The 15,013-nt window shown below is 24.5% G+C and overlaps 1 protein-coding gene across 15 annotated transcripts in view; it reads right to left on the reverse strand.

The window, feature by feature from the left end:
* Cirl (Calcium-independent receptor for alpha-latrotoxin) overlaps positions 1-15,013 on the reverse strand; it is a 608,365-nt gene that overhangs the window by 201,676 nt on the left and 391,676 nt on the right. The gene's annotated exons all lie outside the window — the stretch shown is intronic.

The raw sequence follows: 15,013 nt of genomic DNA on the forward strand, positions 1-15,013 counted from the left end.
TTTAAGGTTATTATTCTTCTATTTAAACATATTATTAAAATTACGTTTTAAATAAATCAACTTGATTATCCGGCTTGTTCTTATGTATGTAATATTTCCTCCTCACTAAATAACTTACAAAAATATTAAACATAGTTATTATAATCATACAAAAACATTTTCTAGGTACAAAATATTCTTATATATAAAATTTATAAGAACAAAGTTTTCAATAAAAAATTATAACCTTTTTATTAATATATATATAATTTTGATATTTTATCTTTTCTATAAAAAATAGATATATAGAAAATATTGAAAATGATATAAATACAATTATAATGCTACAATATAATATTAATAGTTTTTGTTATTTAAGGTTATTATTCCTGTATTTAAAAATATTATGTATTTAATATTTTGAATTTGGTGAAATTCTAATTACTTTCAATATTTAAGCAAACTAAACATAATATTATTATCGTTCAGTAAGTAAAGAATCTCCGCATTAAACCACATATAAAAAAATTCAACATACAAAAAATATAGTTATTATAATCATATATAAATATTTTCTACGAACAAAATAGTTTTACATATAAAATTTATAAAAACAAACTTAATTTTTAAATATATATTATTTCAAAAAAACTTTATAACATTTTTATTAACTTTTATACTATTTTAATATTTTAACTTTTCTATATAAAATAAATTTTAATGGTACAGAGTAATATTAATTGCTTTTGTTAGTTAAGATTATTATTCCTTTATTTAAAAATATTATGAACCTAATATTTTGAATTTTGTGAAGTGAATGTGATTGTGAATTAGTTTCAATATTTGAGCAAACTAAACATAATATTATTATCGTTCAACAAATAAATAAACTCATTTAATAAAATGAATTAATTTTCAATATAAAAAAAAATATAGTTATAATCATAAATGAACATGTTCTACGTATAAAATAATTTTACATATAAAAATTGATAAAAACACATTAGATTATTTCAAAATAACTAAACAATTTTAATATTTTTGCTTTTCTATATAAAATAAAATAGATACATAGAAAATTAAAATCTTTATTAAATATGTAATACACTTTAAAACTAAATTATTGCCAATTAATTATTACATATTAACAACATTTTATGTTCTTTTCGCTATTTTATATTAAATAACCACAAAAAAATCAAGCAAAAATTAACTGCCCTTATATAAAAATTACTATTTCTTAAAAATGAAGCACTCGTATATCAAAAACATACTAAAAATATAGTTATTATAATCATATATAAAATGTGTCTACATATACAATTCATAACAACATAAGCTTTTACGTATTTGTTTCATTTATATTTCAAATATTATAAATATATATATATATATATATATATATATATATATATATATATATATATATATATATATATATATATATATATATATATATATATATATAATATAAATATAACGGATACTATGTATAATACTTAAATATAAAATATGCTTATTTAATACCTTATCTTATCTTTTCTGTATAAAATGTAATGCAAATATTAACCATATTTTATAATTTATCTTCACTAATTTGTTAAATAACTACAAAAACCAATATATTCAAACAAGCATTCAGAAAAATAATAAAATAACCAAACTTAAGGATATTTCTAATCGAAAATTATTATATTTTGTTTAACATACAACAAAACTAATATTGATATTTTAATAAACAACAAATTATTTTTTAAATACCTAACATGTTTTTTAATCAAGTAAAAAATATTTATAATTCTCCTTCACTAATATTATTACTTTAATTATCAACGAATTATTATAAACCAGAAATGGTAATATATATGTTATTTTTTATGTACCTAACATGTATATTGTGTTTAAAACTAAAATTAATTAATAATGAGAGAAATAATATCTAAATCAACTCCAATTATATATATATTTTATACATATATTTTAGAATGAAATAATAGTTCTATTTCTTATTTGAACCATCAACATAGTGTATTATTAACATAGTATATCAACAAGTAAATATTAATAATTTTAATAGTCAAAAAATTAGTAGGAATCAAAAATAAAAAAAAGTAAATTCAAAAAAATCTACGTCCCTAATTAAAACCTTTATAATTATTAAATTAATTTGTGGTCTTAATATTAAACTTATTGGAAAATGTGTATACAAGAATGCCTTCAAAATATTGAAAATAATAATGAAAATTATTGCTAAGCCATCCGTAGGAAATAAAAATACGAAGCTAAAAGAACGTATAGCGATTGCGTTTTCAGATCAGGGACGGACTTCGTTTACGTGGAAACTACGCTATTCATTCGCGGGTAGAGGCAGTCACATTCTGGGAACTTACTCATAATAAACAGTCTGAAGTGAATATTACACTGGATAATGGACTTAATACCCAACTATTTACTATATATTTTTGTAGGAATGTTTATATAATTATAATATATCAGATATTATAAAAAAAGGATAAAAATATTGATAACTTGGTACGTAAGGTTTTATTAAAACCTATTGATAGTTAAACATATAAAAACATATTGCTCCATTGAGACAGTTTTTTTAAAATATAAATGTTATGCAACCAGATATTTGCAATTTAATATTTACCTCAAAAGTCATATTTGCTTATTTGATTAATTTTATAAAAATTTATTAATATTAATATATTTAATGGCAGTTGAACAGTTTCATATCAAGCCAATATGATATAAAAATAAAATATTGACTGTATATACGCCCACAATAAATAATAAATTGTTTTTTTTATTAATATATATTATGTGTATGAATTTATATATAAATAAATACCGTCATTAATAAATATGATTGTGAAAAATGTCATAGCATGAAATAACTAACTAACATTCCCTACAAAATATCCATATATTTTTATTTAATTAACCAGAAATTTGTTGAATATTAAAAAATATATATTACACCAGACATATTTTTCCTATGTTTTTTTTTCAGCCAAATAAATGAGACAATATAACTCAAACAATATTACATATATGTAATTAAGTACGTTTTTTATTTAATTACCTTGCATTAGTTGAAATAATATCTACCTTTATACGTATAGAAATTACAGCAAATAAATGAAACAAATAATAACACCATATAAACATAGAATTATTTTTGTGGCTCAAAAAAGAAAAAAAAATAGAAATCAATCAGAAAATAAATTGACTTGCCATATTCATAATATCAAGTAATAATAATTGCATCAAATCAGACTAATAGTATATTATTTGAATTATACTTACATATTTAACTTTTTTTGTTAGTGAATATAAATAGTTGTAAAGCTAAAATACAGAGATAAAAATTTGAAGTTATTGACCTTAATTTGTACTTCGTTATTTGATGTTTTGTTTCGATAGACGAAATAAAAAATTATCCTGGATAATATTTACGACGGTTGAATGTCAAATACTTCCTTCAGTTCAAGATATGTAGTCCAATATTTTCTTATTTCCTTTTATTCCTTTTACCAACTATGGGTTTATCTGGACTGGGCCTAAAGTTTAACGTGGGCTCCGAACCACGGTCCTCAACATTAGGCCTACCGACTGGCGAGTGACCAACTTTAGAAATCATCCCAGAAGACTTCCGGTCTTACCCGGCCTGGTTACTGGCGTGACTGGGATCAGGATTCGAACCCGCGGCTATCGCAACAGTAGTCCCATAGCCTTTACCACTGCGCCACCAAACCGGCGATTCCTTATATTCTCTCTAGAATTACAACTGCACTAACCCTTCAACTGGTTGGTTCTGCACCAACCTAATATTTAGAGGTTTTCTCGTTGATTTATGTTTTAATATCTTTAAATACGAAATAGTTGCGATAAAATTGATGGATTTTATTGGATGTGAGAGTAGTTCCTATTTTAGTATATGCGATTTTGCTATGATGAGGACTCATGCACGTTTTCTTGCTGAAAGAAACTGAGAGGAAATACAAGTAACGTCAAGAGGGCTCATTCTGTAGATTATTCAACATCTGCAAACAGTTTACAAATATGTGTGTGCTCCTTATCAATAGTACCTTTTTGGAGAAAGCTTTTTCATATCCATATGAATTATAAGAATATCTTGAAATTCTTCAATTGGGTTGAGTGCAGTAACAGACAAAATTATGTTTCAGAACAAGAAGAATCTTTATCAAAAATACCTATAGCTTAAGTCTTCTCAACAACTCAACAGATCAAAGAAGAATTGTATCATCTATAGTTTTCTAAATATAAGATCCCAGAAGTGTTCCACGTACATGACCGATTTATAAACAAACCCTTACAGTAATTAAAAATTATTTTAATAATGGTGTTATATATTATTTGCAAATAAAAATAAAAATGCATATTACGGAAATAAATAAATTGATAAGACAGGTTTCATTAGAAAAATAGATAATATTAAACACAAAGTGTTTCACGCAAATTTTCAAAAATAGGGTATAATTATAGCAGCGTAGTATTAATATTTACAAAATTTCATTGATTCTCTTACGTACTATATACAAAACGAAAGTTATTGAACTCATTTTAAGTTTACTACCGCAGCTGTAAGATATTTATAATATGATAACATAAAACACGTGATTAATTAACAAAATATCATATCGGATATTAAGCTATGGATCACTTTCCATTGTTAGACTTTTATAAACATATATAATCCAAAGTTAGATATAACATGAATGTATATTATGTTCATTGGTATTAATATAATTATTTCCTTTATAGAACTACATTAATTTTTTGTAACCAGAATGTTAGGAAATGATACTGCAATATTTTGTAGTTAAAATTTACGATGTAAAACTATACACAAAACTGTTGATTACATGCTAAAGTAAATCGTATTAATATAAATAATTCTACTTTTTCATATCCATATGAATTATAAGAATATCTTGAAATTCTTCAATTGGGTTGAGTGCAGTAACAGACAAAATTATGTTTCAGAACAAGAAGAATCTTTATCAAAAATACCTATAGCTTAAGTCTTCTCAACAACTCAACAGATCAAAGAAGAATTGTATCATCTATAGTTTTCTAAATATAAGATCCCAGAAGTGTTCCACGTACATGACCGATTTATAAACAAACCCTTACAGTAATTAAAAATTATTTTAATAATGGTGTTATATATTATTTGCAAATAAAAATAAAAATGCATATTACGGAAATAAATAAATTGATAAGACAGGTTTCATTAGAAAAATAGATAATATTAAACACAAAGTGTTTCACGCAAATTTTCAAAAATAGGGTATAATTATAGCAGCGTAGTATTAATATTTACAAAATTTCATTGATTCTCTTACGTACTATATACAAAACGAAAGTTATTGAACTCATTTTAAGTTTACTACCGCAGCTGTAAGATATTTATAATATGATAACATAAAACACGTGATTAATTAACAAAATATCATATCGGATATTAAGCTATGGATCACTTTCCATTGTTAGACTTTTATAAACATATATAATCCAAAGTTAGATATAACATGAATGTATATTATGTTCATTGGTATTAATATAATTATTTCCTTTATAGAACTACATTAATTTTTTGTAACCAGAATGTTAGGAAATGATACTGCAATATTTTGTAGTTAAAATTTACGATGTAAAACTATACACAAAACTGTTGATTACATGCTAAAGTAAATCGTATTAATATAAATAATTCTACTTTCATTTATTGACGAAGCAAAACAAAATATTTCAAACGAATATATTTTTTTGATATTTGAAATTAATTATTAAGTATATTATGTTCATTGGTATTAATATAATTATTTCCTTTATAGAACTACATTAATTTTTTGTAACAAGAATGTTAGGAAATGATACTGCAAAATTTGGTAGTTAAAATTTACGATGTAAAACTATACACAAGACTGTTGATTACATGCTAAAGTAAATCGTATTAATATAAATAATTCTACTTTCATTTATTGACGAAGCAAAATAAAATATTTCAAACGAATATATTTTTTTGATATTTGAAATTAATTATTAAGTATATTATGTTCATTGGTATTAATATAATTATTTCCTTTATAGAACTACATTAATTTTTTGTAACAAGAATGTTAGGAAATGATACTGCAAAATTTGGTAGTTAAAATTTACGATGTAAAACTATACACAAGACTGTTGATTACATGCTAAAGTAAATCGTATTAATATAAATAATTCTACTTTCATTTATTGACGAAGCAAAACAAAATATTTCAAACGAATATATTTTTTTGATATTTGAAATTAATTATTAAGTATATTATGTTCATTGGTATTAATATAATTATTTCCTTTATAGAACTACATTAATTTTTTGTAACAAGAATGTTAGGAAATGATACTGCAAAATTTGATAGTTAAAATTTACGATGTAAAACTATACACAAGACTGTTGATTACATGCTAAAGTAAATCGTATTAATATAAATAATTCTACTTTCATTTATTGACGAAGCAAAACAAAATATTATAAACGAATATATTTTTTTGATATTTGAAATTAATTATTAAGTATATTATGTTCATTGGTATTAATATAATTATTTCCTTTATAGAACTACATTATTTTTTTGTAACAAGAATGTTAGGAAATGATACTGCAAAATTTGGTAGTTAAAATTTACGATGTAAAACTATACACAAGACTGTTGATTACATGCTAAAGTAAATCGTATTAATATAAATAATTCTACTTTCATTTATTGACGAAGCAAAACAAAATATTTCAAACGAATATATTTTTTTGATATTTGAAATTAATTATTAAGTATATTATGTTCATTGGTATTAATATAATTATTTCCTTTATAGAACTACATTATTTTTTTGTAACAAGAATGTTAGGAAATGATACTGCAAAATTTGGTAGTTAAAATTTACGATGTAAAACTATACACAAGACTGTTGATTACATGCTAAAGTAAATCGTATTAATATAAATAATTCTACTTTCATTTATTGACGAAGCAAAACAAAATATTTCAAACGAATATATTTTTTTGATATTTGAAATTAATTATTAAGTATATTATGTTCATTGGTATTAATATAATTATTTCCTTTATAGAACTACATTATTTTTTTGTAACAAGAATGTTAGGAAATGATACTGCAAAATTTGGTAGTTAAAATTTACGATGTAAAACTATACACAAGACTGTTGATTACATACTCAAGTAAATCGTATTAATATAAATAATTCTACTTTCATTTATTGACGAAGCAAAACAAAATATTTCAAACGAATATATTTCTTTGATATTTGAAATTAATTAATTAATATTCCAATTTTAGCTTATCACCTGTATACTATTTTGAACAATAAGTTTGTTATTTCGAAGTGTCCGGTCTACCTGTATATATAACAATGTTTGAATCTCATTTCATGAAAGAAAAAATAGACAATATATAGAAAACATCATAAAGAATGCTCTTTTGTTTTTCTTCTTAGACAAGAAAGTAAATGATTCAAGACCCAGACAGATAATTGCTGTTAGATTTACTCCTCAGATAAAATGCAAAGGCAGTAAAAAGAAATAATTAAAATTGGTTTAAAACCAAGACATCGAACCAGAGCACCTTGACTTCTGTTATATTCTGGCATAGTTCACACAGTGAGTCTGACAATTCTTAGGAACGTAAATGCTTATTTTTGCAATGAGACACAAATACAAGTCCCTAGATCAACTAAGAAAGATGTGTATGGTTTTATAGCATTTGTTGAGATGAATAAAGCATCGAAGATTTATTACATTCATTCCTTCTAAATAGTGTTGGGAACTATCGACTGAAATAGACTATCGACTGTTTAGTAATTGACTACTTTTTGCTATCGACTGTTTCAGTTGCTAGTTTTGGTTCGACTGATTTTACTACTTTTTAGCAGTGACTGTTTCGGTCGACTGTTTTCAGCTATTTTCGGTCCGACTGACTTTGTTACTACTTACTATCGACTGTTTCTGTCGTGTATTTTTAGTTACTATTTTTGTTCTATTAGTTTCATTCCACTGATTTTTAACGTTCTGACTCTCTCGTACTAGCCGCGACCTTGACAAAAATGTCCCCAATTTATGCTTACATAGATTTATATGTAATATACATAGTTTTATGATTTTTTTGGTAGTTTCCTTGTAAATAACAATATATTATATATTAATATAGTAACATTTTGGAACGATATTTTTCAAGATTGTTAATGTAATAGGGCAAAAAGATTAAAATTATGAATGATAAATAATTTGACTATTTTTATGCCAATAATAGGTAATATTTCGATTACTCTCTCGATTTTTGTTAAAAAATATTTCCGTTCAATAATAAATAAAGCATATACTTTATTTAAAAAAGCTCTAGTAGTTATTGTGCGATCATTTTTAACTGTGTCATGAATTACTTTTTTTTTCTATGATTAGTATATGTGTAATTTTTATTTAGTATTTATAGTTATTGTACATCTTTAGTTTTTAGAATTTGTTTAAGTTCTATTGTATTGTCTATATTTATTATAGTATATTATTTGAAAATAGCAATTAGCATATTAAAACACGATAAAACATTTGTGGGGTATTATTCCATTCCATAGAAAAATTCCATTCCATTTACAGATCCACAGAATATTCAAATATAAAAGTAATTCTACTTCGGTTAAAATGAAATTATTAATTGCATGTTAATAGTATTCAGTAATTATATTTTTCCTTTTCTTCTCGCTTATTCTACCTTTGGAAAATATAAGCACATATAAAATTAACTGTTCCAAGTAATTACCTCCGACCTTTCCTCTCTCACAATTTATACAGGAAAGGGTTAGTACATCTTCGTGACATCACGAATTGAAAAAAGCAGTCGAAACATGCAGTAATTACTATTTTCAGTCGCTAGTTTTTTGACTATTGACTGTTTCGACTGTTTTCAGTCGATAATTCCCAACGCTACTTCTAAATATATGGCATCAAAAAATTATGAGAGACCACTTTTCTATAGGATATTCTCAGATACCTCTTACTTGAAATCTAGCCTTTAAAGGAATTCTAGAAATATTGAAATTCTAATTAGAGCTGGAAAAGTAAACATTAACACTGATTTTTTAAAATTAAATGTTAACATTCAAGCCTTGTACAAAGAGCCATGTATTAGTCTATGTGGGTTATTTCAGACAGATTTATTACTAAATTAAAATAAAACTAGGAAAATATATGTTCATCAATGTATAATTAAACATACTAATATAATCCTCGATATTGGCTTGCTAATAATACAATTTAAGCTCAACATTTTGGGATTCCATAACTAAGTCTACGACATTTTCTTGGTTTTCTAATATATAATTAATTTGGATTGTGATTTAATAATTGTAATAAACGATTTTGGAATAAATTATTTCAATAAGTATCAAAAAATTGTAATAAACTCATTTATTCGCAGATATAAATCAACTATATTTATATCCATTTTTCGAAAAGAGGTATGAAACAAATTTTGGGTAGTACTAACGGATTTGTATATATATAATAGACAAATATTACAAATAAGATGCCATACAGTAAAACTAATCTAAATCAAGAATCAGGCATTCAGATAAATAATAAAATATCTTTAACTAAACTAAAGATATGTTAAACAGGAAACAATTATGGTGTTTTATTAGTACAACAAATAATTTTTTTTTAATGGATCATATTTTTTGTTAAATGTAAACATTAATTAGACTCCTTGAAACGCGATAATCTAATTATATAATACTTATTTTCTATTCACAATCAACTGTTAAATATATTTATAATTCTCCTTCACTAATGTTAATAATCAACGAATTATTGAAGACTAGAAATGGTATTATATATTTTATTTTTTATATATGTAACATGTCTATTCTTTTAAACCAAATTTCTTAAAACTCGATATTATAATAAATATCATATGTTTATAATTCTACTTAACTATTTTATTTTAATAACTAAAATATCCAGCGAAAATACATTAACTTCTTACTTTAAAAAATTGAAAAAATAAAATATTTAATAAATCAATAAAAAATAGTTTACATTTAAAAATAATAATAAGAGAAATAACATTTAAAAGAACTTTAATTCTATACTTTATAATCATCGAATTTTAGATTGAAATTATTATATAATAGTTTTATTTCTATTTAGTAAATGTAGTGAAATAAATTATTATATAGTAAATTAAATTTTGTTGAATAAATATATCAATATTAATTTCGATAAATTGTTTCAATAAGTAACAAAAAATTGTAATAAACTCAATGATTTGCAGATATAAATTATTTAACTTTTAAATTTTGGATACAATTAATTGATATCAATATGCGACAGATAAGTACAATAATATGCTGTACAGTAAAAATATTATATTACATTTATGAATTAAATGACACCGAAAACAAAAACGAAGAGTAATAAATATAATAAATAAATAAATAAATAAATAAATAATAAGATAATTATTAACTAAAAAAGCATCTAGCTGAAATAATGTCATAATTTCATCGTAAGAAACCTCATATAATAGTCTAGGGCATGAAATAATATAATGATTATGATTAGAAACAAAGGAAAACGTATTTCCGTTAATTCCATGAATAGTTGTCTTTAAATTGAAGAGACTAAGCCGAGAGCGATTAAATAAAATATTTTTTGATGTCTTTATTTCTTTCTGTAACATTTACGTTAACCATAATGAGCGAAAACCTGAAGAAGATGCGCGTGAGCCTGAAATAAAATTAAGCCGGATTTTCTAGCTGAAATAATGCTTTAATATTACGAATTATTTTAATAATATTAGTGGAGGAATCAGGTGAAGCAACTTTTAAATAATCTGAATGTAATAATGAGATTATATTTTAATTTTCTAACTTCAAATTCTGTAATGTTGATTGTTTACCTTTATTCTTATTGGTTAACCAACAATTTTATAAAATATATTCTAAATACATTGATTGAACATTTTGGCATCAATCTTTTTATAGTATTTTGTCAGTGCTTATTGAAGAATAATGTTGTGTCGGTTTTGATAAATCAAATAAAATTTAACTTTATTGAAAGTAGTAAAATTATAAAAACCAGGGAATATTTCGATACATTAATAACTACAGCCTGGATAAAAGTTTCTTATTGTAGTTCAGTACTTAAATGTTAAGTCTAGTGAAAAGCAGTACCCATCAAATGCTACTGGTTTGGGTTTGTTTATAACGATTTATTGTGGCCTTTATTATTTTTGAAAAAAGCCATATATATATATATATATATATATATATATATATATATATATATATATATATATATATATATATATATATATATATAAAATATCGATATTTTTCTCGGTGCAATCTAGACGATATATGGATACTTGAAAATGGAATATTGGGCCACTCTTGGGAAGACGCTATAAAAAAGGAGTAAAAATAACAAATGTCGATGGAAAAAGGTAAAAGTTAGAAAAACATTTGATTAGATTTTGTTGGTCATAATATTTTTTAATAATTTATCGCAGACCTATTGTTCTTCATGCTGGAAACAGGAGTGGTTTTATTCCTGAAGCAGAGTAAGTAGAGTTAGAGTCCAAGGGCGACTATGATGGAAAAATGAAGCATAACATGTTTTTGCTCTGATATGAAAATCAGTTGTTAAGAAACTTGGAGGATCTGATAAGATGATGAGAGTGGAAACAACTAAAGGTGGGTATATAATTAATAGATTGGATTGTAGAGTATGCGTTTGTGAGCGTTTGGTTAGAATATATGAGGAGAGAATGAATATTAACTGTTTTGTAGATATGGCAAATGCATTAAGAAGAATGCAGTGATAAATCTAATTTTATAAATAAAAAAATATACAGGTAGTAGTAGAAGAAAGACAGTGATATGAAGCTGACTTATCGATATTTTTGTAACACAATATTTTTCGATATTTTTTCAAAAAAAAATTTTTTTTCAAGCATTATAAAAGAACATTTAATTGTTTTTTATAAGCTGATTCAAATATCCATATATCATCTAGATTGCACCGAGAGAAATATTGATATTTTTGGCAATATATATATATATATATATATATATATATATATATATATATATATATATATATATATAAGAAGAATGTAGTGGTAAATCTAACTTTATAAATAAAAAAATATGCAAGTAGTAGTAGAAGAAAGACAGTGATATGAAGCTGACTGGAAACACGGCAACGAAAAACACATAAATTAAAAGTAAAAAGGTAAATATGCTCTCTAATGAAAGTAAAATATCCTTGTAAAATAACTTGGACCTACAATTGTTCATTAGGTGAATTAGGCTTCCAGGGGTTACCACAACATAAAAATACGCAGCTAGAACTCTACCTCATAGGCGGTGTGCAAAATAACCCTAACCTATAAACTATTGTGACTGTACAATTAACTGTAGTTTAAGTCCTTCGATAATATATGTATTAGATGTACTATAATGTTAAAATAAATTATATTTGATCACGTTTTTGTTTCATTATTTCATTAGAATTTTATTACGTCAGAGTCAAAATAAAGCAAAGTTCAAATTTGATTCCGCAACTTCAAATTAGCTGCTTTATTGGATATACTATATCTATCTAAATATAATATCTGTCTGTTATGAAGACTTATTGATTGATATTCAAAATGAATTCAAATACATGGTACAACTTCACATAATGTTTTTTTTCTCGTTTTATTTGCTAATTAACAAGACATGACGAACAGTGATTAAAGAAAATTGGAAACAATACAATCAGTGAAATATGTTTCTTATTGTAGTTGTTATTGCATTGTGATGCTGGATATCGAGTAAAACAATTTGCTATTGATTTGATAAAATGTTATAACCGTTGATGACTCATGGATTTTGTCGTTGCACGAATTATTTTTGAATAAAGGAACCTCTGTTTTACTATTATTAAGAATAAAAGAAATCATAGCAAATTATTATTAAACTAATTATATGGTGTGCAAAAAAAGAATTAGTCATAGAGAGAGAGAGAGAGAGAGAGATTATTAATCATTTTCCTTGTAGGTGGTATTTTTTACAATGGGTTCAACTCAAATTATACTTAAATTGTAATTTTAAAGTGCGAAAGAGTTGCCACATAAAATTGTTACTACCTTCGACGTTATGGCAAATATAAAATGTAAACAACGGTAAGCGCAACAAAGAAAAGAGGAATTGTAAATTTTATAACGCCCCATAAAGTGTTTTGACCTTTTTTTCCTTTTAACCGAATTTTGTAACCCCTAGTCACTAAGTACCGGCGCCAAGAGTGGTGACGCCGAAGTCTAACCGAGATACAGACTGGAATGAAGTGTTTAGTGACGAATCACAATCATGCATTAGTACGAATCATGTCTAAAGATGGATGAGTTAAAACAAAAAGGAAAAAAATTAAAATTTCCTGTAGTAGTTATATAAGGGTCTAAGTCAAATGATCTTAGTTAAAAGTAGAGGAAACGGTTTAGATTCAAATCACATGTATCTAAAAGATAAATAAAAATTCATGAGAATATGGTTTAAAATTATAAACATTGATAATTTGGCCTTTTAATCAATAACGCAGTTAATTCAATTAATTTATAAAAAAAGTTAATTATTTAAAATGTCAAACTGGTAGTTGCATTGATATTTAAATTATATTTGCATATTACATTGATTTAGCATTTGTTAACATAAATCTTCGTAATTCCATTCTTTACATTAATTTATTCGAGTTTGTTATATTCGCATAAACTGCAAACGTAGCTAGGCAAAACTTAAATTAGACAAAGAAACAGATAACTATATCAATTAAGCGAAGCAGTTATTATTTGATTTCAAAGATTTATTAGTGAACAATTTTACGGACTAATTGCCTTTCGAATAGTTCCTTGAAAAAGAATACAAAAACAATTTTGTTGGAATTATTATTGAATTTTTGAAATATCAACCGATGGGAATATATAAGCCTGATCTCAATTAAGAATATTTTTATTAATGATACCATCAATAATTACAATACTATCAGATCGATTCGTAAGTCGTGATCATTTTGTTCATTGAAGTTTAAAAACGTTACTTGGAAGCAAATAAATTTAAATCAAGTTCAAACGGATTTTATGATACAGTTCACTAGTTGTCGAGTTAACATTGAATTTCTTGCTCTCATTTAGTCTTTGTTAAATTAAAATTTATGATTTATTAATATTACGACAGGAAAAAGATGAAGTGACAAATGGGGACAAGAGCCCACAAGAATTATTAATTAAAAATGTTGAAGTATCCGATCTTAGAAGCGGAAAAAAACTTGGAAAATATAAAATGAATATAATGAACAACTGTGTTGATGAACAACTGTTGAATGGTGAACGGGTAAATTATAATGATAAAGTAGAGAAAAAAAAAGAGCTGGATGAAATATTTTAAAAAGAGGTAAACCTTGAACCCAAGAAACGTCCCTAATAAGTAATAAGGAAGATTGGTCCAAGCAATTGAACTATATAGTATAGTTTTTTTATTAATATTGTTTCTGAGTTCTTAGATAATTTGTATGTTACAGTAACATTTGTATGTTATAATTTGAGTCAATGAATGTTTTACGAAAATAAAAATGTTATTTGACATTACTGTGGTTTTCAAGAAAGCATTGCAATAAAACGGTGTTTAGTGACAGAATTTTTGAGACGTAAGAAGAACTAAAAGCGAAAGGGTGCTAAATATGGCGAATAAGCTTGATACTTAGACAATTTACTGATTTTAATCATTTTTAAGATGTATGACGAGATTTTATTTTGTGAACTGGATCTTTTCACGAATATTGTGCAATGATGCAAAATAATTGGTTTTACCAATTTGGAGGTAATCCATGAATAAATTTCATTATGCACCATTAAAAACAAGAGACGTCAATACTTTCTTGGTCGATTTCTGGACATATCAGTCCTTAGA

This window comes from Rhynchophorus ferrugineus, unplaced genomic scaffold, assembly GCF_030347505.1.
Source record: "Rhynchophorus ferrugineus isolate W39M unplaced genomic scaffold, kcgeb_rfMv2 rfM5, whole genome shotgun sequence".
Classification (NCBI taxonomy): Eukaryota; Metazoa; Arthropoda; class Insecta; order Coleoptera; family Curculionidae; genus Rhynchophorus; species Rhynchophorus ferrugineus.